This window comes from Zootoca vivipara, chromosome 8 (genome assembly GCF_965207765.1).
Source record: "Zootoca vivipara chromosome 8, rZooViv2.hap1.1, whole genome shotgun sequence".
NCBI lineage: Eukaryota > Metazoa > Chordata > Lepidosauria > Squamata > Lacertidae > Zootoca > Zootoca vivipara.
This window is the reverse complement of record NC_142591.1, coordinates 42,949,180-42,968,068: the sequence shown is the minus strand read 5'-3', so window position 1 is coordinate 42,968,068 and position 18,889 is coordinate 42,949,180. Positions and strand designations below refer to the sequence as shown.

Here is an 18,889-nt window from a genome sequence, read left to right as displayed (position 1 = left end):
TCCCCTTATATTTGCACCAACAGAGGGATTAGCAAATTATGTCCAATTATGTGCTATATAGACCTTTGTAGGCCTGCTTCCCACGCAGAGATATCATGGCATCCTTCAAAAGCAGAGGTAGAAGAACTTGTTCACTTAAAATAAACAAGGCAGCCTTTGGTTGACAGAATGAAAACATCCAAACATTTTAGATTAATCCATAAAAATTGTAGAAACGAAGTGGTCACTGGCCAGTTACGGACATGTTCAGATTAGACTGTCATGCAGAGCAAGTTTACTCAGAAGTATGAGGTTCAATGAGATTTTTCCCTTAGTGGATGTGATTAGGATGAAGCTGAAGTTTGCCGGTAATTATATGGGTAAGTAGAGAGACTGGTTCAGCTTCCTACTGAAAGTAATCACAGCAGACTAGCACTTCTTGGTCTAAGAAGTCCACCTTTTATGTATTATCATGATCCAACATAGGTAGAAACCTTTAGGGTTGTTTAATGACAACAGAGGCATAGTAAACACTCAGTATCAGTAGCAAGAGACCCAGGCTAAATTTGTTTCTCCAGGTAAATGAGAAGCCTTTAAATTAACTTTCCCAGGCAACAGATATTAAATTAGACACTCTTTGAAGCAGGAGAGGTTCTGAAACGAAACCCCCCCCCCAAAAAAAAACTTTGACCAGCTATGGTGGTTTTAATATTTAAAACCGTACACTGTACAACATAATCCTATGCACATTTGTATGGAAGTAGCTCCCCCTATGTGCCCTGTTAGTGTGCACAGAATTCTTCAAAACATAAGTTATGTTATTTGCATTTTAGTTTATTGGCAGTTACATCATAAACTATCATTGCTTTCCAGTTAAGTCATACACTACTATCTCTGCAGGCCGTGATTCAAAATATTGGGGAGGGGGAGAAGAAATTTGATTCAGTACACATTTCACACTGTTTGAAAGAATATTCCAACTGAAAAACAGCCAGCCTTGGAAATTCACATTTCTCTGAACTTTGCAATGCAGCTCTCCAGCCATGTAATGTGTACAAAAAGCAACGTCCAGGGTGAAGTGTGCATACAAATGCGTATGTTAGTGAAAGCAACATACATTAACTTATCACTTTTTAAAAATGCATATTAGTCAAAATATGCATATTTTTGCACGTGTGTATGGATATATTTGTACTAAAATGTTGATGGATTTTGTACTTAAATATTGATGGATTTTGTACTCTATCCACAAGTGCCTTTTCCTCAATATCACAGAAGGCTGCAATTAACATGGGTATCTTTTTTTAAAAAAAGATGTTAGTATCTATTTTGTTATAAGGTCAACAATGGCGTAATATTTTACTATGCTATTCTAACAAACAACTCGGCTTAAAGTTAGTTTTGTCCTGATTAAAGTCTCCCATTTCTTTGGTGCCTATTGCATCATCCTATTTATGGTGTTCATAGCATTTTATTGCATTTGCAACAGCCTCTCAACATACATTCAAATTATTACTTTAAAACATGGGTATTGATTAATTATCCCTACAGCCAAAGAAGGCACAATCAGCAGGCTAATCCAAACTCATTTCTTTCTTCTACACTCTACAGGAACCTTTTATTCAAAAATGAAGTTGCCAGAACTGGAACATGACCTTGAAACGACAACTTCCATTAACCGATGTCTTATTTGGTGGTTTTTTGGTTTTTGTTTTTTTTAAAAAAACCCAACAACAGCCCATTAAATTAACTACTTTTAAACACAATAGGATCAATATGAATGCAGAAAAAGTACACCCCATGGCAAGTTCTTATTGCATGATTGATCAAAAACAAAATAAAAACACCCTGTAGCTTTCCAGATCACAGTCAGTGCCAAAAAAAAAAAAAATCCACCCAGGAAAAAAATCCATCAAAATGAAACACTGAAAGGGCTTTCCCTTCACCAACCTATTTGCACTTCAAAAACTCCTTAAGTCCCTTCAGCTAAACCCCAGGGTTTAAAACATTGCAAAACTACAAGAGGGTTTGGTGTCATTTATCTTCCTTTTGGCCTCTGGTCAGAGCTATAAAGTCTGCCAACTTTGGAAAAGAAGAGAGAGAGAGAGAGAGAGAGAGAGAGAGAGAGAGAGAGAGAGAGAGAGAGAGAACAACAGTCTTTGTATATAACCCATTTTGTTTCAAAGAAAAGTTCCAGACTTGCACAATTTGTCTCTTTAAATCTAATCTACAATTAAGAGCTATTTGTAAACCAGAATGTTCCTAATTACGCACTGAAAACCCATAGAATTATAATTGTGTAACATTTGTATACGTGAGAACAGATTCTTTCCGTGTCCTACATATTATACCCAGTGCTTTTTTCCCCTGGGGGGACGCAGGGGGACGCATACCCCTAAATATTTTGTGAATCTAAGTTTGGCCTCATTGAGGGGCAGTATTTCAATATGAGTAGGATAATGAGAGTACCCCTAAACATTTCTTTAAGAAAAAAGCACTGGTTATACCCTAGAATGAATCTGATTTTTAGTACGTGCAAAGTCACTTAAGCCAACAACATGCCCTATACTAGGCAATGCACAGAATGCATTTTGAATTTCTGCTAAGATGCACATACAATTTCAAGGAAAATGGAAATTTTATGCACCACAGGCATCTTCTTAAACAACTGTCAAGGCACAACAACTCTATTTATATGTCTTACCCATACAGTATTATCAGATACATCCTGTAACTGCATTCTTTAGAGCGGTTTTCAAAGCAAAGTACTGTGGTTTGACCAAAATCTATCTCTAGTGATTAATGATGATGCCCAGTAAATACAGTGAATATCAAAAGTTACATTCTTTCCAATATGAGAATTAAAACAAGCAACAGCAAACCGTAAGGTTTATTTTCACTGAAGCCACCACTTTGCTGTAATTAAGCAACTCTAGGTCTGCCCAGTCTTGGGAGGGCACATATGCATTGCCTAAAATTCCATGATGGAAGTTAGGCAGATATAAATTGATGATTCCCGCCCCCAAACAACTCTTGAACCACCTTAACCTGGAAGTAAGACCCGCTGATTTCAATAGAATTTACTTTCAAGTAAACACAGTTGGAATCAGTTGTGCGTTAGACAAAAGTAATTCCCAGTGTGTTCAGTGGTCTTACTCCTTAGTGCACAGGATTGCAGCTTCAGTATGTAGTCCAAAAGTCACAAGAATCAAATTCAAAGTTTGCCACTGCTAAAAACACCAAACTGGCACCAATAAAAAGAGTAAAATGATTCATTTTATCCATTTTGCTGTAAACGTGCTTTGAATGGCTGGTTATTCTCAAGATTATTTTCAAATTGGATTGCTACGTTCGCCTTCTTTTAAAAAGACCACATTTCACAACCAATGTCCCGTATTTCAGAAAGCCACAGCCTGACAAGGGTCCCAATTTTTGAAAGGAAAAAAATCCTATTGATTGCAAATGTGCAGTGTAATTACATATAAAACAAGATTGTCAAAACAATGATAAATCTCTGTACAGGAAAAGTGCCCCAACTTGTAGGAACAATAACTCAGAGACCGAACCACAAAAACTTTGGTGCTGTGGAAATTTCATCAATTTTAGAGGGGTGCCTTTTGGCTAATACAGTAAATTCTAAAGAGTTGAGAATCGAACACAATGAGAAATAACACACACCCCTAAAAAGCAATTTAAATTAAAAGCTTTTGCGGATGATTTGGTTTTGACTTTACAAGAACCAGAAATCAGTGCAATTAAAGCACTGAATTTGATTCAAGAATACGGAAGTGTCGCAGGTTTTAAGTTGAACAAGGGTAAAACCAAAGTGTTAGATAAAAATTTAACACCAGAGGAAAGAAATGATTTAAAAGAGGCTACTGGTTTGTCTTTTGTGAAAAAGGTGAAATACCAGGGTGTGAATTTGTCATCGAAAAATTTGAATCTGTATAAAGATAATTATGTAAAGGTTTGGAATGAGATTAAGCGAGATTTAGATAGATGGTCAGATTTAAAATTGTCCTTGTCAGGTCATATTTCTGTAGTAAAGATGAATATATTGCCAAAAATGTTATTTTTGTTCCAAACATTGCCAATTATTGATAAAATGGAGTGTTTTAAGGAATGGCAAAAGGTATTATCGGAATTTATATGGCAGGGGGGGAAACCCAGAATTAAATATAAGCTTTTAACAGATAGTAAAGATAGAGGGGGTTTCTCCCTACCAGATTTGAGAATTTATTATGAAGCAGCTACCTTTTGCTGGTTGAAGGAGTGGTTTTTATTAGAAAATACAGACGTGTTGGATCTGGGAGGTATGATAATGTATTTGGATGGCATGCTTATTTATGGTATGACAAGGTCAAAGGTCATAAAGGGTTTAAAAATCATATAATTAGAAAGTCATTGTTTAATGTGTGGAATAGATATAAAGATTTATTAGAAAGGAAAACACCTAAATGGATTTCACCTCTAGAGGCCAAGGCTCAAAAAAAGTTAAATATGGAAACCAGATGGCCAAAATATAGAGATATTTTGATAGAAGAAGGAGGCCAGTTTAAGTTAAAAACATATGAACAGTTAAAAAGGAATCTGGATGACTGGCTCCAATACTATCAGATAAATGAGTTGTTTAAGATTGATAAGAAAAATGGTTTCGCATCAGAAAAATCCAAGTTGGAGACAGAATTATTAGAACCAAAGACAAAAAATCTTTCCAGGATGTATAATTTGTTGTTAGCGTGGCATACGAAAGATGAACAAACAAAGAAAGTTATGATAGATTGGGCAAAAGATGTGGGACACAATATTATGGAGGACTGGGAAAGGTTATGGAAAAAGAATGTGAAATTTACTGTGTGTACTATTTTAAGAGAAAATATTATGAAAATGATGTACAGATGGTATTTGACACCAGTAAAGTTGGCTAAGATTTACCATAGCCAAGATAACAAATGTTGGAAGTGTAAGAAGGTAGAAGGAACATTTTATCATATGTGGTGGACCTGCCCATTAGTTAAGGAATTCTGGGAAAAGATTTATAATGAGTTGAAAAAAGTGTTGAAGAACACCTTTATTAAGAAACCAGAATCCTTTCTATTGGGCATAATAGGAAAAGAAATACCTAAGAAAGATGTCAATTTATTTCTGTATGCCACAACTGCAGCTAGAATATTGATAGCAAATAACTGGAAAACACAGAAGATACCAACGGTGGAGGAATGGCAAATGAAGATGTTGGGCTATATGGAGCTTGCTGAGCTGACCGGGAGATTACGTGACCAGGGAGAAGAGATGGTGGAAGAGGAATGGAAGAAGTTTAGAATTTATTTTAAAAAGTATTGTAGAATCGAAGTAGGAAGAGAATTATAAGTAATTGTGAAGTTGCAGGTTTGAAAAATAAGCGAAATTTATTTTGAATTAGGTATGGAATGGTATAATGAGATATAATTAAGAAATAGAAGGTGTAATTAGATTAAGGAAATTAAGATTTAGAATTTGCCAAAAATGATCTGCAGTGAGCCGCTAGAAGAGGGACTTGAGGAAGTCCTATTTTAAAATGTGAGGAATTATTGTATTTTTTCTTTTTCATTATGTTTTTTTAAAAAAAATTTTAATGTTCTTTTTTTTTTACTTTTTGTGGTTGAGAGAATCATGTTGGGATAATTATGTATAAATGTATGGATGCAAATTATTGTAAAAAATTAATAAAAATCATTAAAAAAAAGAAAAAGAGAAAGAACACACAACGTTTAAGTTCATGTTTTTCAGAATGAAGGTGGAAAAGAAAACACACAAAAAGCTATCCTGCAGATTCACCAGCGACTAGGGTGGCAGGCCTTGGTCTAATTCCCTAATAAAAGCTCATGACAACCTGCAGAGCCCAGGAGCGCAAATCACATTAGTGGGAGATACCAGATGACCAAAGAAAAGCACTGGGGGCCTGGTAAAACTAGTAAACAAAAGGCAACATTCCAGATAAATACCATTGCTAGAATTAGCATTGTGAGATCCCTGGATCTGATAATACAAAAACAGATTAGGTGCTGGCAACAAAAGAATAAAACTGGGAACAAAGGGGTCATTCTGACACATCAAGAAATGATCTTCATTAACCCAGCGCACATTTACTGTGCAGCATTAGAAGCAATGAAACTGTGATGACACTAAGACTCATGATACTGGAGGTAACACTTTCTTTACTGCATCCAATTTACCAGCCAATTTGGTCCCTTTCCCCTTTAAACTTTGTGACAATTTAAAGACCTGTAATGATTTTAAGATTTGCTGTCCAGCTCATTGCAATTTACTGTCTGACACTCAACTGTGCAGTTCCAGAATGAGGTGATTTACAAGCCTCACAAATAAACCTTTTGCCGTCTTACAGTGTAAGTTGATAACACTGGGTGTTGTTATATAAGCAAATTATCCTTCTACCATTCATGAGGCATTTATGTTTGTTTGACTCCTATAGGAATCAAGCATGCTTAACCAAGCCTTGGGGCAGTGGCTCCCAGCCTTTTTGGCATAACCAAAATGGCTTGTTGTTGTGTGAATAAGAGTTATTGTTGCTAGAAATACAGACCTTAGGTCTTTGGCTGCCATCAGTTTCACACATTTTAATGGCAATAATTTGCTCCAGACCACTATTCATGTGGACCTCTTCACCGTTTTGCTTATGGGTAATGCAAGGACACCAACTGTCTGGTTTCATAATATTGCTTTATAAGTGATAAAATATATTACAAAACATATTATAAAAATGTATGGTTACACAAGTGTGTAGTTTGTGAAAGGTCCGGAGTGTTGTTAGGAGAGCCCTATTTCCCCTCACAGAGCTACAATTCCCAGAGGGGTTTAACAACCTCTCTTCCCAGGGAACTCTGGGAATTGTAGCTCTGTGAGGGGAAATAGGGCTCTCCTAACAAGCATTATAGCATGCCAACGGAAGTTGTGAAAGGTATTCATCATACTAGTTAAGGACTAAAAGTTATAATTACTTTGGGTTTACTTATAAAGCTAATGACACACTTGCGCAGGCTTCGCAACTCATTTGTGGGTCACGGCACACAGGTTGGAAAACACTGCCTTAGGGTGTAGTAATAATTTACGTAGCAATCAGGGTCAACCTACCCATGAAGTGGAAGTGGGGTGAAGCAGCTGCCTCTGGTGGGTGGAAGCCCACAAGGCAGTATCCCACCCGCCCCTCTGCTTCTGCTACCAGAAGCAGCGTTGACACCAATTTCCAGAGATATCTTGCTCAAATCTTGTGCAGTGTGAGAGATCTTTGCAAGATTTTGGCAAATTCACTCACATTAGGAATTCATATTTTAGAAGTCAGCAATATTTGCAATAGAATGTATAATTTTGCATTTCGCCCCCAGGGAAACTTGAGATGGATTTTGTTTTGGGCTTTTAAAAATTGCCACAAGGACATAAATTGCCTATTCCTGTTAAACTAATTAAAAGCAATTAAACTCTAACAGTGTGTTCCTAAAGATGTCTATTCCAAAGTAAGTAACTTGAGGAAGGCACATAGCTCAATGGTAGAACACATGCTTGGCATGCAAGCAGGGCCAGTCAAAGACAGTTTGGTGCCCAAGGTGAAACATAAAATGACATCCCCCTTCCAGGGATGACGGGGTGATTGAAGATCTATATCAGGAACAAGGTAGAACGAAAGATCTATTCTACATGAAGAACAAGGGTGGGAGGAAACCGGCTGTGCATCCTATTCACTGAAAGGCTGCTGCAAAGGCGGCAGCAGCAGCAGGCGGCAATGCATTCCTCAGAGAACAGCTCTGCTGCCCCTGTGAATCCTACCACCCGAGACAGGTGCCTCATCTTGCCTCATGGGTGAGCCGGTCCTACATGCAAGCCCAAGGCAAATCCCTGATATCTCCAGAAAAGGCCATTGGCAATCAGCATAGAGCCTTCTGCAGACAATACTGAGCTAGATGAACCAGTGGTCTGATTCAGTATAAAGGCAGCTTCCTGGATCTCTTGTGTTATTCCTTGTGTAAATCCCAATCAGTTCAATGATGTCTACTCTTAGGTAAATTGATATAGGATTGCAGTCCAAGTGACTTATTTTAAGCATATAGAAATATTTTTCTTAAAAAGCTAGCTCAGGATTTCTTAATATAGAATTGGATTTTTCTAAATAGCTAAACCAAAATCAATATTACATTCCTTAAAATAGGACTACAACAGCTGAACTCAACTGCTAACATCCTTAGAGGAAGGTGGATCTGCTTCTAATTTAATTTGCGGGATAAAAATAGACAAGTATAAATATTTTGCATCTATATACCAATATCCAACCCACATCCTGTCTGTCCTTACAATATGAAATACAAGCTGTCCTAATATTCAGAGATGCAACTGGTTGTGGGACAGAAATGGAAGCCAAGACAATATATTTTTTATGCTGTAAACACCAGCAACCTTCCCTTTCAGATGAATCCACAACAATGTTCGCTGGCGCTCACCTTAGCTTGGAAGCAATTGTTCCAAAAGTAGTATCAACCTTAACTGCAGAACCACCCACTGTGTTGAGAGTGCCATTTTTGCTGGGCTGGCCTGGGGGGGGGGGCAGGTAGTGAAGGGAAAAAAATACTGTATTCCATATCTAAAGCAAGGAAGAGAAACCTCCTTCAGTTCAAAGTCAATATGGTCAATCCTGTAGCCCAGAGCTTTCCAAACTTTTCAAGTTGGTGACACACTTTTGGGACATGCATCATTTCACAATACAGTAATTCAGTTTTGCATCATTTAGAAACACAGTAATTCAGTTTTATTAGCAAACTGGAAGTTAATCTAACCCTATCTAGCCCCAGGAAGAGTGTGGGGAAAGCTCGTCCGACACATCTACACATTGCAGCCGACACACTGTGTCACAACACACAGTTTGGAAAGCTCTTGGTGTAGCCTAACTCAGTGTTTCTCAACCTTTTTTGGGCCACGGCACACTTGTTCCGTGAAAAAAATCACGAGGCACACCACCATTAAAAAAGTTAAAAAATTTAACTCTGTGCCGCCCTATATTATAATTATGACTGTAAGAAACACTTGCCAAATATTGCTTTCTGGCGGGTCAGTGTTGTGTATTGGCGGCCGCCAGGCTCGTTTGCACTGAGCTTTGGGAAAGAGGAGGAGAAATATTGTTTTCCGGCGGGTCAGTGCTGTGCATTGGCGGCCGCCAGGCACGTGACAATGCAAATCGCCCTTCTCGTCGCCGCACATCGCAGCACACCAGCCAGCGTCTCGCGGCACACTAGTGTGCCGCGGAACAGCGGTTGAGAAACACTGGCCTAACTTGACAACCATGTATGGCCTCTAAGAAGCTTAATCCAGGTACCTTGTTACAGCTACTGAAACATCAATAAGGTTCAAAATAACTCATTCTCCTCTCAGACAGCAAATGGCTTTTGACATTATTCTGTTGTAAAATGGTTGCATTCTGTGACCTGGAAACAACATATCATGGTAAGCTAAACTATGGCTCACTGGGACATTTCCCCAGATAGGAGCTCTTACCCCTTTGCACCTCCCTGGTTCTTTATGCATGGCAGGTAAACCAAGGTTTGGCTAAGCATCTTGTCTGAACCAGATCATCATCATTTTTCACCATCATCATTTTATTTGTATGCCGCCTTTCCATAGTTAAAACAATGCTCAAGGCGGCTTACAACATGACAAGATTTACACAATTACCAACATAACAAAAGCCATAAGCAATAAATAAAACACATCAAAAGGTACATAACCAAATGGAAACCAATTTCCACATAAATCATAAAATCTAAAACTAAGAATACAGCATTAATATCAATCACAATTTAAAATGACGTAGATAAAAGAAATAGAAGCAAGGTCAGCAAGTCAGTCCTCTACTCTGTAACCCAAGGTTCATCTAAGGTTTCAGATCTTGCTTAAGAAGGTAAGATCTTTAACCACAATCTCAGGTTTGGACAACAGAAGCCAATTGTTTTGCTTTCTATTACCATCCAATGTTTACCACCTCTCTAGACTTGCACAGCTGGCTCTGGCCTTAGCTGTTGACACAGTAAAGCAGGCAGTGCTCGGTAGAGAGCTGGCACTCAGGAACTGCCAAAGGTCGATCAACGGAGTAAGTGCGTGCAGCCAAGTGCTATCCCGGTTGCCTCAGGATTGATTTATGAAACAGCGCTGCGTCCAGAGCCAATTGCTGCTGCTGCTGCCTTCCTGTGGCTCACAGTGCTTCTCAACCATCAGTTTGTGTAAACATGACCTAACATGCTGGCTTTGACACACACTAATATTTTAATTGCACCATTGAAGCTAAAAAGCCCTAAGCTCTTCTTAGGCATCCTGTTCAAAAGGTATCAGCTACTGGAAGCTACAATAAAACATGATTCTACACATGACTGGTTTGTTTGTTTGGTTGGTTGTTTATATAATGTATCATTAAAATATATCAATATTTTTAAATAAGTGAAACAAAACGTAAAACAATGCAATAAAAAACAAAAATGCCATGAAAGGTTAAAAATAGGCATCAATTAACCATTGTTAAAGAATGTACTCATACTTGCCTGTATAGACCTGTTAGAATAGAAAAGTTTTCAGCAGGCATTTAAAAGTTGGCACAGAAGGCACCTGCTGAATCTATTCCACAAGACTGGGCCAATAGGGCGTGTCATTTAAGGACGATTTTTTTTTTGAATTTGCTCAATGAGGGGTTCTAAAAATATGTTATTGCACATGAGGAATCCAAATCTGCAATTATTTTTATGATTGGTTGATGTTTAGCTTGGTAAATTGAGATCTGTTTGAAATACACTAAAAAAAGCCGAAAACTCGCATTTTGAAGCGAAGTTAAAGTTTTTAATCATTTTGTTGTTGTTGTTTAGTCGTTTAGTCGTGTCCGACTCTTTGTGACCCCATGGACCATAGCACGCCAGGCACTCCTGTCTTGCACTGCCTCCCGCAGTTTGGTCAAACTCATGTTCGTAGCTTCGAGAACACTGTCCAACCATCTTGTCCTCTGACGTTCCCTTCTCCTAGTGCCCTCAATCTTTCCCAACATCAAGGTCTTTTCCAAGGATTCTTCTCTTCTCATAAGGTGGCCAAAGTATTGGAGCCTCAGCTTCACGATCTGTCCTTCCAGGGAGCACTCAGGGCTGATTTCCTTAAGAATGGATAGGTTTGATCCTCTTGCAGTCCATGGGACTCTCAAGAGTCTCCTCCAGCACCACAATTCAAAAGCATCAATTCTTCGGCGATCAGCCTTCTTTATGGTCCAGCTCTCACTTCCATACATCACTACTGGGAAAACCATAGCTTTAACTATACGGACCTTTGTCGGCAAGGTGATGTCTCTGCTTTTTAAGATGCTGTCTAGGTTTGTCATTGCTTTTCTCCCAAGAAGCAGGCGTCTTTTAATTTCGTGACTGCTGTCACCATCTGCAGTGATCAAGGAGCCCAAGAAGGTGAAATCTCTCACTGCCTCCATTTCTTCCCCTTCTATTTGCCAGGAGGTGATGGGACCAGTGGCCATGATCTTGGTTTTTTTGATGTTGAGCTTCAGACCATATTTTGCGCTCTCCTCTTTCACCCTCATTAAAAGGTTCTTTAATTCCTCCTCGCTTTCTGCCATCAAGGTTGTGTCATCTGCATATCTGAGGTTGTTGATATTTCTTCCGGCAATCTTAATTCCGGCTTGGGATTCATCTAGTCCAGCCTTTTGCATGATGAATTCTGCATATAAGTTAAATAAGCAGGGAGACAATATACAACCTTGTCGTACTCCTTTCCCAATTTTGAACCACTCAGTTGTTCCATATCCAGTTCTACCGTGTTTCCCCCTTTTTAAGGCGTAGTCATAAAATAAGCCATAGCAGCATTTCTAAGCATTTGAGAAATATAAACCGTACCCCGAAAATAAGCCATAGTGATAGGCGCTGTGCGGAAGAGATCACTGAGCTCCCCGAGTCAGCAGCAGCAACGCCGGCCGCAGCAGTGTTTGCTGAGTCCTTTCTTGCTTTTGGGACTTGGTTACTGTGCTGGCTTGGGATGGTGTGTGTGCAATTGCTGTTGCTGCTTCGTGTTTTTCAGCTGGATTCTCTGGGTTCTAAGCACTTTCCCCCGTTTGTTTGTGAAGCAGCACTCGGCTGCAGCCCCTGCCTCTCCCGACGGCTGCATGAATGCGAGGCTGGATTTGATCGCTATCTCCTTTTCCATTTCTTTTGTCTTTGAGCACCCGGCCCCGCCCCCTCTCCCCTTCGTGGAATGAAGAACGGAGTTTTAGCAGCATTTCCTCATTATAAAAAAAAGGTCAGGAACTTTTACTTTAACCTCAAAAATGGGATATTTCCTCTCTCTAAAAACAACTCTGACCTGAACACCAATATAACGGGGGTAGATCACCTCCAGTTTATAAATCCGCAAGTAGATCGCAGTCTCCTAGAAGTTGGGCTCTATACTTTGGCTGATTGCAAGCCTTTGCATCTTTAAAAAACAAAAACCATGCGCTTCTCAGTCTTAATTTTCCTTTAATTCATCCCCCTATACCCTCCTCCAACCATTGCCTCCTTCCATTCCTTACCCCCCTCCCTCTCTCCCCACTTCCCTCACTCCTGTGCGATCTCATTTAGTCATATACTTGCTTTTTCTGTTGTGTTGTCTATTTTATATTTAATATTATTACCCTTTATGATGTTATTTTTCCCCTTGCGATAATTATTTATTTTTTATCTTTAACTAACTTTCCTTTCCATATTTTTCCATATATAACTCAACACTTTCCCATTCCTTCTTAACTCTTTGGATAGAGTGCCCCCCCATTATTGTTGTTAATTTTACAATTCCTGGATTTTTTATGGAACCGAACAGCTCGGGTGCTTCAGAATGTGCCTTCTGTTGCTACAGGGCTATGGGGCTTCACTATTTGACCCCCCCCCCAGGTTGGGATTTTTAAAGTAGTTCTGTGGGTCCCAGGGCACAGAATCACCCCCGATCCTTTCCTTTGTCTAAACAGACCTATTCCCCCCTGACTTTGGAAGGCTGTGCTTCAAGGGTGATACCAGGGGTTTTTTAAGACCTGCGCCTCTTAAGGATTGTTACAGTCCATAACTTCCATTGCTTTCTACAGGGTTGGGGGTTTAAAGCACTGCCACCCCCACCCCACCCTGCAGGCGCTCGGAACTGGCAGCGCCAACAACGCGCCCAGCAATGTGCAGAAGAGAGCACCGAGCATCCTGAGCCAGTGGGTCCCAGTTGTACCAGCACTTTTTTTTTTAAAAAAAGACACCCCCTGAAAATAAGCCACTGTGTGTTTTTTTGAGGGAAAAAAGTTATAAGACGGTGTCTTAAAAAAGGGGAAACACGGTAACTGTAGCTTCTTGTCCCACATAGAGATTTCTCAGGAGACAGATGAGGTGATCAGGCACTCCCATTTCTTTAAGAACTTGCCATAGTTTGCTGTGGTCGACACAGTCAAAGGCTTTTGCATAGTCAATGAAGCAGAAGTAGACGTTTTTCTGGAACTCTCTAGCTTTCTCCATAATCCAGCGCATGTTTGCTATTTGGTCTCTGGTTCCTCTGCCCTTTCGAAATCCAGCTTGCACTTCTGGGAGTTCTCGGTCTACATACTGCTTAAGCCTGCCTTGTAGAATTTTAAGCATAACCTTGCTAGCGTGTGAAATGAGCGCAATTGTGCGGTAGTTGGAGCATTCTTTGGCACTGCCCTTCTTTGGAATTGGGATGTAGACTGATCTTCTCCAATCCTCTGGCCATTGCTGAGTTTTCCAAACTTGCTGGCATATTGGGTGTAGCACCTTAACAGCATCATCTTTTAAAATTTTAAATAGTTCAGCTGGAATATCATCACTTCCACTGGCCTTGTTATTAGCAGTGCTTTCTAAGGCCCATTTGACTTCACTCTCCAAGATGTCTTAATCATTTTATACAAGCGAAAATATAAAGAAATTTTGTTTCCAGCTGTAACAACATATCATTACTTTATCTTAGGCATCCCCAAACTGCGGCCCTTCAGATGTTTTGCCTACAACTCCCATGATCCCTAGCTAACAGGACCAATGATCAGGGATGATGGGGATTGTAGTCCAAAACATCTGGAGGGCCGAAGTTTGGGGATGCCTGCTTTATCTTATAACGTCCTATTATAGTTTAAAAAAGAATAACAAATTAACAACTTCAAGGGCTGGTGTCACATGATCATGTATCTGATGAGGGCCCACATCTGAGTAGGAGAGCCACTGGCAGAAGCCCCCTGGACCATGCTCTTCAAAAGAAGTGTACACTGTTAAAATTTGATTCCTGTAGAATCTAAAGGCCTGCTCTTGATCCTCACAAAGATGGTGTCAGACTTAGAGAAACCATATTCCATGCAGGTCAAGACTTCTGTTCATTTAATGGTTCTGAAGCAGGAGAATATATAGTATTTCCATCCTTCCATCACTGTGATAGAAGGGTTACCATAATGCTTATTATCCATGCTACTATTGAAGGAACTAAAATCTTGTCTTTCTTAAAATGTGGCAATCCTTATCTTAAGATTGGGTGCCTGCCCAACAGCCTTAATCCTACACTATCAGAATGCTGTTTTTGCACCCCCAATTTATCCAATAAGGAAAGACCATCACTCGACTGAACTTTGGTAGCTCTACTTTACAGTGTATTTTTAACACCTCCAAGTAGTTTATCCAGTCCTCTGCATAGACTTCCTTATCGTGTTTATCATCATAGCTATTCTTCAAAGAAAACATGCTTTTCTCCTTCATGGTATATATATACAGAGAATATAGTATAGTATAATAAAATGATGTTGGTGGGTGAGGATCCCAGCTCCTTTGATGACCACACAATTGTTCTGGTACCAGAGATGCTCTGTAACATATTCAAGCAAGACCCCAGCCCCCAGTCTCCAATGCAACACAGAAGACAATTGCTAGGGCTGGTTAGATGTCCTCATGCCACTTGTCAGAGCATTTCGGCTTTGAAACCCCAACGACCTCAGTGGGTGGACTGGTGGTAGAAAGCAAAAAAGATATCACATACTGTTGTATAATATTAATATTAATATTAATAGTACAGATAACTACAATACATATATAAGAGAACTACAATACAGTGGTACCCCACAAGACGAATGCCTCATGCAACGAAAAACTCTCAAGATGAAAGTGTTTTGTGTTGCGCGAGGCGACTCGCAAGACAAAGTTTCCTATGACCGCGCTTCGCAAGACAAATAGGAATGCATTAACTAAATGGGTAGACCGGGTAAACCGAGAAAAATTTAAACCGTGCTTTGCAAGACGAGTTTTTTGCTATATGAAGCGACTTGCAGAACAAATTAATTTCATCTTGCAAGGTACCACTGTATCTTGTAATCAATTTTAGGCACTTATCAACATCTGTTTTCATCAAAATTGGGGAATAACCTATATGTTTATAAATGACAGGAAAATTTAAAAAATGTTAAAAAGTAGGAACTTTTCGCATAGAGATTTACCAAGCAAGACCTCAATATTTACAAGGAACCAAAATATATTTCAAATTACCTCATCATACCACAACTTTTTAACACCCCTCAAATCAGGATTTTTAAAGATGAAAAATTCAACACGCCCTACTGGGCCAATGACAGTAAAGGTTCAGTTTTTGCTGTTGTCAAATGAGCCTCACCAACTCAGGTGACCAATGACACGCCTGCATATGATCTCAGGGATCGAGCTGGATTATAAGGAATCAGGAGTCTCCTGAAGTACCCTGGACCTAAGCTGTTCAGGGTTTTAGAAATTTAATACAAGAACCCTTAACCTGGGTCTGTATTATTAGGCAGCCAGCACAGCTGTTTTTAACAATGGTGTCACATGTTCTCGACCAGAAGCTGCCATCAGCAGTCTGACTGCCTCATTTTGCACCAGCTGGAGTTTCTAAAACAGACTCAACGGCAGCCATAGAGGCCAGAGCTCATTACAATAATCTAGCATCCAAGTGACCAATGCGTGGACTATAGTGGTCAGGATATCCCTTTCTAGGAATGGCCGTAAATGGAGAGCCTGATGAAGCTCGTTAAAGGCACTCCTAGCCACAGAGGACACTTGGACTTCTAGTAACACAGAAGTCAAGCCAAGCACCTGCTCCTTCAGAAGAAATACAAATTCAGCAAATAATAAAACAAAATTCATTACTACACTAGCAAAAGAGTGAAAATTCTCTCCCTCTAACACTCAATGGACACCAAAACTGTTCTAACTCTTTATCTCCATCATGGAGTACAGGCTTCTTAGTAACTTTGCAGTCAGTCACATCACACCTGCGGCACTATGGAGAAAGGGCACTTTGCACAAAAAGGGCCTCAGAACAAATATAAGAGCAGCACATAGTTAACCCTTGCCTCCACAGAAAGCTTGCTGGCACCATTCTATACAATTAATTATTAATGTAACTCCAGCCAAATTGAAAACTACCCAAAGCAGCATTTAATTTTTTCAGGAACTACCTCAAAAAAACTATACACCCACACTAAAATGAGGACATTTACAGTTATCAATATCTGCAGCACTTTTTTCTGCTTTAAAATGTAAAGAATGCAAGCCAAACTTATGCTATCAAGTTGTTAGGCCTGAATATATATACAAGTGTTCTAATAAAAATGTTTCCTCCATAAACCTTTGAACTTCTTGAAACATAAGTATTTAAACCCCATTATGTTTGCTTTTTTGGTGCTCCCCCCCCCCTAAAATAAATATTTTCGTTCAAGGACTCTTCGCTATAAGATAAACCTTAAAAGGTATTTTTAACAACAACAACAGTGTACCTCTTCTTTTTTTAGCTTCTTTTTTTTAGCTTTTGTTGACTGAACATAAGCTTAATAAATGTGCTAAATCGGGTCACAATCTCATCAATTTTATCTTAATTCAACATTCCCGAAAACAAACATCACTGCTTATAGGTGCCCCAACTGAGAACCTGAACCCCACTACACAATGGGAAATCCCAGACTGTTGCAAATCCAACTCTCATGTTCTCTTCCTGACAGGGTTTCCCAGACAATGAATCTAGGTGCAGCTGCTAGGGGCAGGGGGCCCTTATGCCAAAGTCTTTCACTGGCAGCACACACAAAAATTGGGGGGCAAGGGGATTAGTGCAATAAAATAATAATAAAAAATTGAAAGGAGAGCATTCTACAACCTGAGGGTTTAAAAAATGCTATTTGTGTGTTCTTTGGTGAGTACAGGTCCCTCGTCTCTCTTTTTCTTCTTCAATTTGTCCCTGGTACAACTGACACCCTTTTTTTTTTTTAAAGTGAAAAAGTAAAAAGCAGGAAGGCAATGGCAGGAGGCCCCTGCAGGAGTATCCATGTCTGTGTGCACACATGCCTCTCTGGCTCTCTTCCATCCAACAAAAGAGAGCAGTCCTGGATCTTGCACTCTGCAGTGTGGTTTGGAAAAATGCCAGTGTGCTACCGACTACATTTCTACCACAGTTAGTTTAACCTTTGAAACATGTCAGTCAGTGGACAGACCTCTAGGTAAGGTCAGCACAACCTTGCCCATGCCAGCATTCTCTCTGTATTTGCTTGGGAAACGGTAGTGTGTTCAGTAACTTGTTCTCCACGAATTCAGACTGTAGGCAGCAGATCACAGTCAATCACCATTCTCCCTGTAGGAAGCAGCCACAAATGATTCTTCAAAGATGCATATGCATTAAAACTCTAGCCCATTTTTAAGATGACGGCCCTTTATTCAGTGGCACCACTGATATTCAGGCTGAGATTTATTGAAATAGCAGGTTTTTATTTACTGTTTGCTTATTAATGCCTTTCTTAGCTGCTTTTCAGCCTCGGTGCTCGGGAGTGGTGTACAGTACTGCATGATGCAATAAACACAACACATACCATACACTGACAAGAACAAATTGTAGCAGCAGCAACAGCAGCAGCTAAAGTCCAAAACAACATTTTAAGACAACAGGAAATAACTTTCCACCTATTTTTTTATTTCTCATATTCCAATGGCTTTTGTTTGCTTTAAAGCACATACAAATAAACTTCTGCACAGCACACAATCCCTCTGCCTAAATAATTCTGAGGCAGCAATAGCCCTGCAAGGAATCCACAGCAACTGCAGCTTTGAGGAAGGAAATGTGGGTCTTGGGGAGCACTAATTTTCTGGGGCTCAGCCCCTACCACATGAGAGAATTGCCCCAGTTTGCCTTACGGAAGGACCGGCCCTGTTGAGACAGCTCTGTACACAAGCAAGCTAAAACTAAGAGTTGGTTTATATACGACACTGATCAGGGAAAGTTTATTCACATGTTTATCTCAGCTTTCTGTCCATGACAGGCAATCCTGGTGGCTCACAATATGAATATAAAAGGACATAGTAGACACATAAAATGGCATGCTAGCCAACAACAGTAGTCAATAAAAACAGCCGCACCTGAGAACAAAACAGCAGCAATAAACTGGAGTAAGAATAAAAGAGCCAGAACTTTCAGCCACCACTCAGGTCGGCAGCTCACTGAAAAAAGCCAGCATCTTAACCTGGTGCCTAAAAAGAAACAAGCAGATTTTATATCTCAAAGATAGAAAATCCACACCAGGGCACTTCTGTGGAAGAGACCCTTCCTTGTGTCCAGCAAACTTGAGATATGGAAGAAGGATTCACTTAGGGATCTTGCAGGTGGAAACTCCATATCCTCTTCCTGCATTGCACAAAAACCCCACTTGACTGCATCCTGAGCCAGCAATCCAGGAGAGGACCATATAAAGGAGGCTCTGAGGCTAAGACACAGTGAGGTCATCCCACCCCACCCCACCCCACCCCAGTGCTAGGGTTCAATGCTATTTTTTACATTGCTGTAAACACAGTGGGGGGTATCTTCGCCCAATCTGCATTAT

General features: G+C 39.9%; 1 protein-coding gene across 10 annotated transcripts in view; it reads right to left on the bottom strand.

The window, feature by feature from the left end:
* The window catches only part of GREB1L (GREB1 like retinoic acid receptor coactivator), a 173,353-nt gene that overhangs the window by 93,083 nt on the left and 61,381 nt on the right, over positions 1-18,889 (bottom strand). The window lies entirely within an intron of this gene.